This window comes from Chenopodium album, chromosome 4, assembly GCF_948465745.1.
Source record: "Chenopodium album chromosome 4, dcCheAlbu1.1, whole genome shotgun sequence".
Taxonomy (NCBI): domain Eukaryota; kingdom Viridiplantae; phylum Streptophyta; class Magnoliopsida; order Caryophyllales; family Amaranthaceae; genus Chenopodium; species Chenopodium album.
The window spans coordinates 3,068,469-3,080,557 of record NC_137837.1 but is presented as its reverse complement, the minus strand read 5'-3'; positions in this window follow the sequence as shown (position 1 = coordinate 3,080,557).

Here is a 12,089-nt window from a genome sequence, read left to right as displayed (position 1 = left end):
TTTGAAGGAATATATATTTAATGGGAGGGGGTGGCCAACGATCCAGCCTTAGGTCTGATTGGTCTTAGGGTAGGGGAACCGGAGGCTGAGCGATGCCAAACTCTCTTGCTGAGATGGGCTTAACCACTTTTCTCCCTTCTTGCTCTATAACATTTATTTGCTTTTGAGGCAGAATGTGTGGCTTGATTCACCTCTTATAAAACGTTTATAGAAATATGCTTTGAAGGAGAGGGTATAAGATTGTGCTTGATGTGTAAAGTATCTTATTTTGTGCTAGCATGTAGAACCCCTATGGATTAATATTTACAGAAATCTCACAAGTAGCTCTTAGACGTTTAGAATTCACCATGCATAGTGTTAATTAAGGAAGGCGAGGAAAAAATTGAGGTGGGAGACATTGTTTCAAGCTACACTAGGGACTGTAGGGAGTGAACTCTATTGATTTTCTTTTTATATTTTGTTTGCTTTAGATCTGTTGCTTGAGTTGCTTCTGTTTGGGATATTCTGTATGTACACTAGAAAAGTTTTTTGTTTCCCCGGAAATGATTTGGGAACCACTTGCACCCTTGTCGGGTCAGTGGTGGTGTAGCTGTGTTCAATCATAAAATCCTTTTGTTTTTCCACTTGTGTGGAATATGTTCAGAAAATATTACTGGAAGACTGCTTGTGATTTGTGGGTCTTGAACTCTTGGTCAGAGTACATATGTAATCAGATGAAAGTTCTGAAAATATTAGCTTGTTATCATGATTGCCCCTCAGCCACAACATAAGCCTTTGAGCAGATCAGGCAGATCTTCCAAACTTCAACCTTTACCTTCAGAATCGAGGCACGCTTTTGGAAACAACCTCCCCACATATTCCAAGCTAAAGGGAGGTAAATATATTGATTATTTGCTTATGAAATGAGGAGGAGAAGTGAGTTGAAGGAACCATTCTCTATTTTGCTGCAGTACCTGTCTCGCTTAGTCTTGTCTTCCCCTGCCCTACCTCTTCCCTTTGTGATCGGCAATCTAACACACTGCAAGGTAAATCTTTACATTTTTAGGAGACTCCTGACAAATTCCGGAACTGTAAATCTCAGACCTCTGAGACTTGTTAATAGCACCATTGCCCTGTATTAGCAAAAGAAATGCATTGAACTTCCAGATCCCCCCCAATCCCACCCTCGTTTTTCTTGAGCTGGGCAATGGGTGATGTATCAATAACGACGAGTCAATAGCTCAATGAGTAATGGTGGTTGCTTAAACATTTGTATTCTTTTACTAGAAGGAAAGTTCTAGTTTACGAAACTGAGTAGTCCATCCCCAAGTTCATGAATTTCATTATCAACAGAACGTATATTCTCCAATCTTTGGCGATTGTAACAGAACACATACCCGAAACGATCTCATGTCTCATCTCTAATTATTTGACATGTTACAATCAAAGTTTACATGCTTTGATTAGAGCTGTCAAAAATTGACCCGACTCGAAATACCGACTTAAACCCAATTATTTACTGAACCATCTGAACCCGAAAAAATGGTGACCCAAACCCGACCTGAAATCAAACCTAGACCCGAGTATGTAAGACCCGAACCCGAACATGAACTGACCTGGAGATGACCCGACCCGAATGTAACCCTTATTTATCTGAACAGAACCCGACTTGAACTGAAATTGATCCAAACACATTTTAACCCGTCAAAACCCGAATTTAACCCGACTTGTTACTAACCTAACCTGAATTCAACCCGACCCGTTCCTAACCCGATCCGAATTTAACCCAATCTGTTACAAACCAGACCCGAAATCAACTCGACTTGAAATTAACCTGACCAAAATTCAACCCGACTTGTTATTGACCCGACCCGAATTTTACCAGATCTATTACTAACCCGACCAAAAAATTCAACCCGATCTGTTACTAACCCGACTCGAAATCAACACGACTTGTTATTGACCCTACCTAAATTCAACCCAAATTGTTCCCGACCCAATTCAAATCACCTTAAATGCAATTAGACCACCTTATTATTGTTGATCAAAGTATTTTGTCTGGAGAGACCAAGTCGGTCCAAGCCAGCAAAAGAAAAGAGCATCATCCTCGAATTTAAGAATTAAATATAGTATATATTTGTTGTATGGTCAAAGGAGATAATTATCTTCCTAAATTATATATAGACTATATTTCCCTATTATAGTGCCATATATATTATGGTCAAAGGAAATAATTAGCTTGATAAAATGGTATTTATCTATTTATAGTAAGTTAAACCCGAATATGACCTGACTTGGAAATGACCCGACCTGATTGTAACCTGCAAATTATTGACTTGTATATAACCCGACTTGAATCCGGGAATGACCCAACTTGGAAATGACCCAGCGTGATTATCACCCGCAAATTATTGACTTGAACCGAACCCAACTTGAAAATGACCCAACCTGACTAAAACTCGCAAATTATTGACTTGAACCAAACCCCAGAATTGACCCGACATGATTCTAACCCGTAAATTATTGACTTGAACCGAACCCGATTAAAACCAGAGAATTACCCTAACCCGTGAAAACCTGAATTAAACCCGACATATTGTTCACCCGACCCGAATGTAACCCGACCTATTATTAACCCGACCCAAACCCGATAAGAAGTATGACCCGACGTGACCCGAATCAAGCATGACCCAACCCAAACCCGACCCGCGTGGTTATGGAATTAATCTGAATTGACTTGACCCGAGTTGACCCGACCCACTCTTACCGACCTAAACCCGACCCGTTTATCCGAATTGACAACTCTACCCAAAACCTCCAAAATTTCTAAAAAAGGGTGGATATTAGCCTTCAATTTTGGAATTTTTTTTGACTTTTTTTCACCCGGAAATAAAATTGCCGAAATGTTTATCATGGTCCTTAATAACCTCCGGGAGTCCAACTGGCTAGGTGAAACCATCCAATTTGCCTTTCAACAACCAATTTACCGATTCACAACTTGCACCGATTTCATTAACTCAAGCCTACCACGAACTTTATAGCAACAAATAATGATCATATATGGTTCCAAACGGCGTTATACGCCCCCGAGATATATCCCCTAGAATTTCAAGACTTTTCGATACCAGACCTTGAAACCTCCAAAATTTCTCAAAAAGTGTGGATATTAGTCTTCAATTTTGGAATTTTTTGACATTTTTTCGCCCGAAATTAAAAATTGCCGAAATGTTTACCATGGTCCCTAATATCCTCTGGGAGTCCAATTGGGTGGGTGGAACCATCCAATTTGCCTTTAAACGACCAATTTACCGATTTACAACTTGCACCGATTTCATTAACTCAATCATACCATAAACATTTATGACAACATATAATGATCATATATAGATCCAAAAGACATTATATGACCCCGAGATATATATCCTACGATCTCAAGCCTTTTCGACACTGGGCCTCGAAACCTCCAAAATTTCTCAAAAAGTGTGGATATTAGTTTTCAATTTTGGAATTTTTTTGACTTTTTTCGCCTGAAAATAAAAATTGCCGAAATGTTTACCATGGTCCCTAATACCCTTTGAGAGTCCAATTGGGTGGGAGGAACCATCCAATTTGCCTTTAAACATCCAATTTACGGATTTACAACTTGCAGTGATTTCATTACTTCAATCCTACCACGAACAATTATGACAACGTATAATGATCATATATGGTTCCAAACGACATTATATGACCCCGCGATATATCTCCTAACATCTCAAGCCTTTTCAACACTGGGCCCCGAAATCTCCAAAATTTCTAAAAAAGCGTGGATATTAGCCTTCAATATTGAATTTTTTGATTTTTTTTGCCCGAAAATAAAAATTGCCGAAATGTTTACCATGGTCCCTAATGCCGTCTGGGAGTCCAATTGGGTGGGTGGAATCATCCAATTTGCTTTTAAACGGCCAATATACCGGTGTACATCTTGCACCGATTTCATTAACTCAAACCTGCCACGAACATTTATGACAACATATAATGATCATATATGGTTCCAAACGGCATTATATGATCCCGATATGTATTCCCTAGAATTTTAAGAATTTTCGACACCGAGCCCCGAAACCTTTAAAATTTCGCAAAATGCGTGGATATTAGTCTTCAATTTTGTAATTTTAAGTTTTTTTTCGTCCAAAAATAAAAATTACCGAAATTTTTATCATGGTCCCTAATACCCTCTAGGAGTCCGATTGGTGGGTAGAACCATCCAATTTGCCTTAAAATGGCCAATTTATCGGTTTACAACTTGCACCGATTGCATTAATTCAAACCTGCCACGAACATTTATGACAACATATAATGATCATATATGGTTCCAAACGGCATTATATGATCCCAATATGTATTCCCTAGAGTTTCAAGACTTTTCGACACCGAGCCCCGAAACCTTTAAAATTTCGCAAAATGCATGGAAATGTCTTCAATTTTGGATTTTTATGACTTTTTTTCACCCGTAAATAAAAATAGCTAAAATGTTTACCATGTTCCCTAATACCCTTCAGGAGTCCAATTGGGTGGATGGAACCATCCAATTTGCCTTAAAACAGCCAATTTACCAGTTTACAACTTGCGCTGATTTCATTAATTCAAGTTTACCACAAACATTTATGACAACATATAATGAGCATAAATGGTTTCAAACGAAATTATATGACCCCGAGATATATCCCCTAAAATCTCAAGGTTTTTCGACACCGGGCCCCGAAATCTCCAAAATTTCTAAAAAAGCGTGGATATTAGCCTTCAATTTTGAATTTTTTGACTTTTTTCGCCTGAAAATAAAAATTGCTGAAATGTTTACCATGGTCCCTAATGCCCTTTGGTAGTCCAATTGGGTGGGTGGAATCATCCAATTTGCTTTTAAACGGCCAATATACCGGTTTACATCTTGCAATGATTTCATTAACTCAAGTTTACCACGAACATTTATGACAACATTATAATGATCATATATGGTACCAAACAACATTATATGACCCTTTTCGACAAAGGGCCTCGAAACTCTTAAAATTTCTCAAAAAGTGTGGATATTAACCTTTAATTTTGGAATTTTTTAACTTTTTTTTGCCCGTAAATAAAAATTGGCGAAAGATTTACCATGATCCCTAATACCCTCCGGGAGTTCAATTGGTTGGTGGAACCATCCAATTTACCTTTAAACGGCCAATTTACAGGTTTACAACTTGCACCGATTTCATTACCTCAAGCCTACCACGAACATTTAAGACAACATATAATGATTATATATGGTTCTAAACGACATTCTACGATCCTGAGATGTAATCCATAAAATCTCAAGGATTTTCGACACCGGGCCTCGAAACCTCCAAAATTTCTCAAAAAGCGTGGATATTATCCTTAAATTATGAAATTTTTTAACTTTTTTTCGCTTGTAATTTAAAATTGTCGTAACGCTTACCTTGGTCCCTAATATCCTTTGATAGTCCAATTCGATGGTTGAAACCATCCAATTTGCTTTTCAATGGCGAATTTATCGGTTTACAACTTGCATCGATTTCATTAATTCAAGTCTACCATCAACATTTATGAGAACATATAGTGATAATTTATGGTTTAAAATAGTATTATATGACCCCGAGATGTGTCCCTTAAAATTTAAAAGCTATTCGACATCGGGCCCCGAAACCTCAAAAGTTTTTCTAAAAGCGTGGATATTAGCCTTAAATTTTTGAATTTTTTGACTTTTTTTCGCCCGAAAATAAAAATTGGCGAAATGTTTACCATAGTCCCTAATACCCTCCGATAATCCAATTGGGTGGGTGGAACCATCCAATTTGCCTTTAAACGACCAATTTACCGGCTACACAAGTTACACCGATTTCATAACTCAAGCCTACCCCTAACATTTATGACAACAAATAACTATCATATATGGTTCCAAATCACATTATATGACCTTGAGATATATTCCCTAAAATCTCAAGTCTTTTCGACACCGGGCCCGAAACCTTCTAAATTTCTCAAAAAGCGTGGATATTAGCCTTAAATTCTGGATTTTTTTGACTTTTTTCGGCAGAAAATAAAAGTTGCCGAAATGTTTACCATGCTCCCTAACATCCTCCGAGAGTCCAATTGGGTGGGTTGAACTATCCAATTTGCTTTTAAATGACCAATTTACCGGTTTACAACTTGCACCGATTTCATTAACTCAAGCCTACCACGGAAACTTATGACAACTAAAAAGGATCATATATGGTCTCAAATGACATTATTTGACCCCAAAATGTATTCTCTAAAATTTCAATACTTTTCAACACCGGGCTCCGAAACCTCCAAAATTACTCAAAAAGTGTGGATATTAGACATCAATTTTGGAATTTTTTTATTTTTTTTCGCTCGAAAATAAAAATTGCCGAAATGTTTACCATGGTTCCTAATATCCTCTGTGAGTCCAATTAAGTGGGATGAACCATCCAACTTGCCCAACGACCAATTTACCGATTTACAATTTGCATTGATTTCATTAACTCAAGCCTACCACGAACATTTAAGACAACATATAATGATCATATATGATTCCAAATGGCATTATATGACCCTGAGATTTATTCCCTGGAATTTCAAGACCTTTTGACACCAGGCCCTGAAACCTCTAAAATTTCGCAAAATGCGTGGATATTAGACTTCAATTTTGGAATATTTTGACTTTTTTTCGCCTGGAAATAAAAATTGCCGAAATGTTTACCATGGTCTTTAATACCCTCCGGAAGCCCAATTGGGTGGGTGGAACCATCAAATTTGCCTTTAAACGACCAATTTACCGGTTTACAACTTGCACTGATTTCATTAACTTTAGCCTACCACGAACATTTATGACAACAAATAATTATCATATATGGTTCCAAACGACATTATATAACCCTTAGATATATTCCCCAGAATTTCGAGACTTCAAGACACCGGGCCGCGAAAACTTCAAAATTTCTTATAAAAGGTGGATATTAGTGTTCAATTTTAGAATTTTTTGACTTTTTTCGTTTGAAAGTAAAAATTGCCGAAATGTTTATCATGGTGCCTAATAACTTCTGGGAGTCTAATTGGGTCCGTGGAACCATCCAATTTGCCTTTAAAAGGCCAATTTATCGTTTTACATCTTCCACCGATTTCATAAAATCAAGCCTATAAAGAACATTTATGACAACAAATAATTATCACATATGTTTCCAAACGACATTATATGACCCCGAGATGTATTTCCTAAAATCTCAAGTCTTTTCGACACCGGGCCCGAAACCTTCTAAATTTCTCAAAAAGCGTGGATATTAGCCTTCAATTTTCGAAATTTTTGACTTTTTTCGTCCGGAAATAAAAATTGTCGAAATGTTTTCCATGGTCTCTAATACCCCCCGGGAATCCAATTGGGTGGGTGGAACCATCCAATTCGTCTTTAAACGACCAATTTACCGATTTACAACTTGCATTGACTTCATTAACTCAAGCTTCCCAAGAACATTTAAGACAACATATAATGATCATATATGGTTCCAAACGACATTATATGAACCCGAGATGTATGTTCTAAAATCTCAAATCTTTTCGACACTGGTCCCCGAAACTTCCAAAATTTCTTAGAAAGCATGGATAGCCTTCAATTTTGGAATTTTTAGACTTATTTTTGCCCGGAAATAAAAATCGTCGAAATGTTTACCATGGTCCCTAATACTCTCCGAGAGTCCAATTGGGTGGGTTGAACTATCCAATTTGCCTTTAAACGTCCAATTTACCGGTTTACAACTTGCACCGATTTCACACTCAAGCCTACCACGAAAACTTATGACAACAAATAATGATCATATATGGTTCCAAATGACATTACATGACCCCAAAATGTATTCTCTAAAATTTCAAGACTTTTCAACACTGAGCCCCGAAACCTCCAAAATTACTCAAAAAACGTGGATATTAGACTTTAATTTTGGAATTTTTTGACTTTTTTTTGCCCGAAAATAAAAATTGACGAAATGTTTACCATGGTTCCTAATATCCTTTGGGAGTCCAATTAGGTGGGTTGAACCATCCAATTTGCCTTTAAACGGCCAAATTACCGATTTACAATTTGCACTGATTTTATTAACTCAAGCCTACCACGAACATTTAAGACAACATATAATGATCATATATGGTTCCAAACGGCATTATATGACCCTGAGATTTATCCCCTAGAATTTCAACACTTTTTGACACCAGGCCTCGGAATCTCCAAATCTTTGCAAAATGCGTGGATATTAGACTTCGATTTTGGAATTTTTTGTCTTATTTCACCCAAAAATAAAAATTTCCGTAATTTTTACAATACAATGGTCCCTAATACCCTCCGGAAGTCCACCTGGCTAGGTTCAACCATCCAATTGCCTTTAAACAGCCGAGTTACCGGTTTACAACTTGCACCGATTCATTAACTCAGGCCTACAATGAACATTTATGACAACAAATAATGATCATATATGGTTCCAAACGACATTATATGACCCCGAAATGTATTCCCTAAAATCTCAAGTCTTTTCGACACCGGGCCCAAAACCTTCGAAATTTCTCAAAAAATTTGTATATTAGACTTCAATTTTGGAATTTTTTGACTTTTTTCGCTAGGAAATAAAAGTTGCAAAAATGTCTACCATGGTCCTTAATACCCTCTGGAAGTCCAATTGGGTGGGTGGAACCGTCCAATTTGCCTTTAAACGACCAATTTACCGATTTACAATTTGCAACGACTTCACTGATTTAAGCCTACCACGAACATTTATGACAATATATAATGATCATATATGGTTCCAAACGACATTATATGACCCCGAGATGTATCCAAAAAAATGTCAAGCCTTTTTCGTCACCGGGCCCCGAAACCTTCAAAATTACTCAAAAAGCATGGATATTATTAGACTTCAATTTTGGAAATTTTTGACTTTTTTCACCCGAAAATAAAAATAGCCAAAATGTTTAACATGGTCTCTAATACCCTCCGAGAGTCCAATTGGGTGGGCGGAACCATCTAATTTGCCTTTAAACATCCAATTTATTGGTTTACAACTTGCACTGATTTAATTAACTCAAGCCTACCACGAACATTTATGACAACAAATAATGATTACATATGGTTCCAAATGACATTATATGACTTCGAGATGTATTCCCTTGAATTTCAAGACTTTTAGACACCGGGCCTCAAAGACTCTAAAATTTCTCAAAAAGGTGGATATTAGCCTTCAATTTTTGAATTTTTTGACTTATTTTTGCCCGAAATAAAAATTGCTGAAATGTTTACATGGTCTTTAATACCCTCCGAGAGTCCAATTAGGTGGGTGGAACCATCCAATTCGTCTTTAAACGGCCAATTTACCAGTTTACAACTTGCACCGATTTATCGGTTTACAACGGCCAATTTAATTAACTTGCTCCGAACCCGAGTTGAACCGAAATTGACCCAAACCCGTTTTAACCCGTCAAAACCCGAAATTAACATGACTTGTTACTAACCTGAGCTGAATTCAACCCGACCCGTTCCTAACCCGACCCGAATTTAACCCAACCTGTTACAAACCCGACCCGAAAGCAACAACCCGACTTATTATTGACCTGACCCAAATTAAACCTGACTTGTTATTGACCTGACTCGAATTTTACCAGGCCTATCGCTTACCCGACCCAAAAATTCAACCCGATCTGTTACTTACTCGACTCGAAATTAACATGACTTGTTATTGACCCGGCCTAAATTCAACCCAAATTATTCCTGATCCGATTTCAAATCACCTTAATTGCAATTTAGACCACCTTATTATTGTTGATTAAAGCATTTTGTATAGGGAGACCAAGTCGGTCCAGGCCAGCAAAAGAAAAGGAGCATCATCCTCAAATTTAAGAGTTAAATATAGTATATATTTGTTGTATGGTCAAAGGAGATAATTATCTTCCTAAATTATAGACTATATTTCCCTAGTATATTGTCATAAATATTATAGTTAAAGGAAATAATTAGCTTGATAAAAAATATAATTATTTATTTATAGTTAGTTGAATCCGAATACGACCAGACTTGGAAATGACCCGACCTGATTGTAACCTGCAAATTATTGACTTGAACATAACTCGACTTGAACATAACTCGACTTGAATTCGATAATGACCCGACTTGGAAATGACCCAACCTGATTATAACCCGCAAATTATTGACTTGAATCGAACCCGACTTAAACCCGAGAATGACCCGACTTGAAAATGACTCGACCTGATTATAACCCGCAAATTATCGACTTGAACTGAACCCAACTCAAACCCGAGAATTACCCTAACCCGTTTTAACCTGTGAAAATCTGAATTAAACCCGACCTATTGTTCACCCGATCCGAATGTAACTCGACCTGTTATTAACTCGACCTAAACCCAACCCAAACTCGATAAGAAATAAGACCCGACGTGACCCGACTCAAGCGTGACCCGACTCAAGCATGACCCAACCCAAACCCGACCCGCATAGGTTATGCTATTAATCCAAATTGACCCGACCTGAGTTGATCCGACCCGCTCTTACCCGACCAAAACCGACCCATTTACCCGAATTGATAGCTCAAGTGTTGATCATACTTTCTCTAAAATAAATACAAAATACATTAATTATTGATGGATAAAAGAGTTAATTGGGGGGTTGCACAAGAGAAATCGGTGAAGGTATCTACACAACTATACCTCATAATTGAGTTACTTTAACCACAATCATTCAAAGATCAGACAATGAAAGTAGCATTAATTGTAATTATATAGAGTAGATATTGCCAATCAAACGAGTGTCTTAGAAAGCATGAAAAGTACCTTAGAATTATAATTCGAGGTGGGGGAATACTACAAGCTAACTTTGTACATAATGTTAATTTATTGTTGATGAGAAAAGAGTACTTTAAATTAGGACAATCAAACCACCTATATAAGTAACACGTAACATGGACTAATTAGACAATTAGTAATTACACATCACTTTATACAACTTTCTGAAATGTATAAAACTGAATATTTCAAGTGCCCATAAAAGGCCCCATCCATGTTCTTTTTGCCCAACTAAATCCAAATCCCATGATCATGTCACATGTTCATCATATGATATGTATTGATAACTGAAAATTTCATGGTTGAAGAGATTATTTGATAATCTATACATATTTACATAAAAGGGAATTCTTTCTATTAAAAGTTTATAATTCTTATGGACAATCTTTAATGTTATATTTGAGATGTTGAAGTGGAATGATATCTCTTGATATACTTTCAAACCTTACCTCAGTGCTTGTTTTAAGACGAAATTCTTTGAAATATTTTTTGGGTATAGAAGTGTTCTAATTAACCGGATCGTTTTTTGTGTCAACGAAAGTATACTCTCGACATTATTATTTCTAAAGTAATGTAAGTTTGTTGGGAGCTAAGCCGAGTGGGTTTCCTATCAAGCATAATCATAAGATCAGCCTAGCTAATGGGGAGCCAAGTGCAGACCCAAAGTTATCGTAAACTTGTGGGTCGATTAATCTATCTTGCGGGTCACTCGTCTCGATTTGAAATACTCGGTTCATAATTTGTTTCAGTTCATGCAAGAGCCTCAAAGTAAATATTAGGATATGATTTTGGGAGTGGTCTGTTACTATAATAACTCCGTACTACATACTACGTATTAATTTTACCATTACCAGATATATTAACATTATCCATAAATTTTTTATCAAAAAAATAATATACTAGGATTAATTTTACTATCACGTTGCTTTTGATTCGAAAAGAAGTCACTAAAATTGGAGACATCATCATCCGTCTTGACTTTGTATCTCTTCTCATACAGAGTAGAAAGTTTATTACAAGTATTTATCTTGTCAAAAATTAGAAATTAGACTAAAATGATTTAGATACTCCGTATTAGATTAGATCAAATCAATCAATATTTTTTTTTTTTGAGGGGAATCAATCAATATTTCTAATGTTATGTTTACTCTTAATAACCAAATATTCTACTCCATAAATTACACGTTGATAGAAAAATAAAATATTACAATCTTTCAAACATCAATTACGTA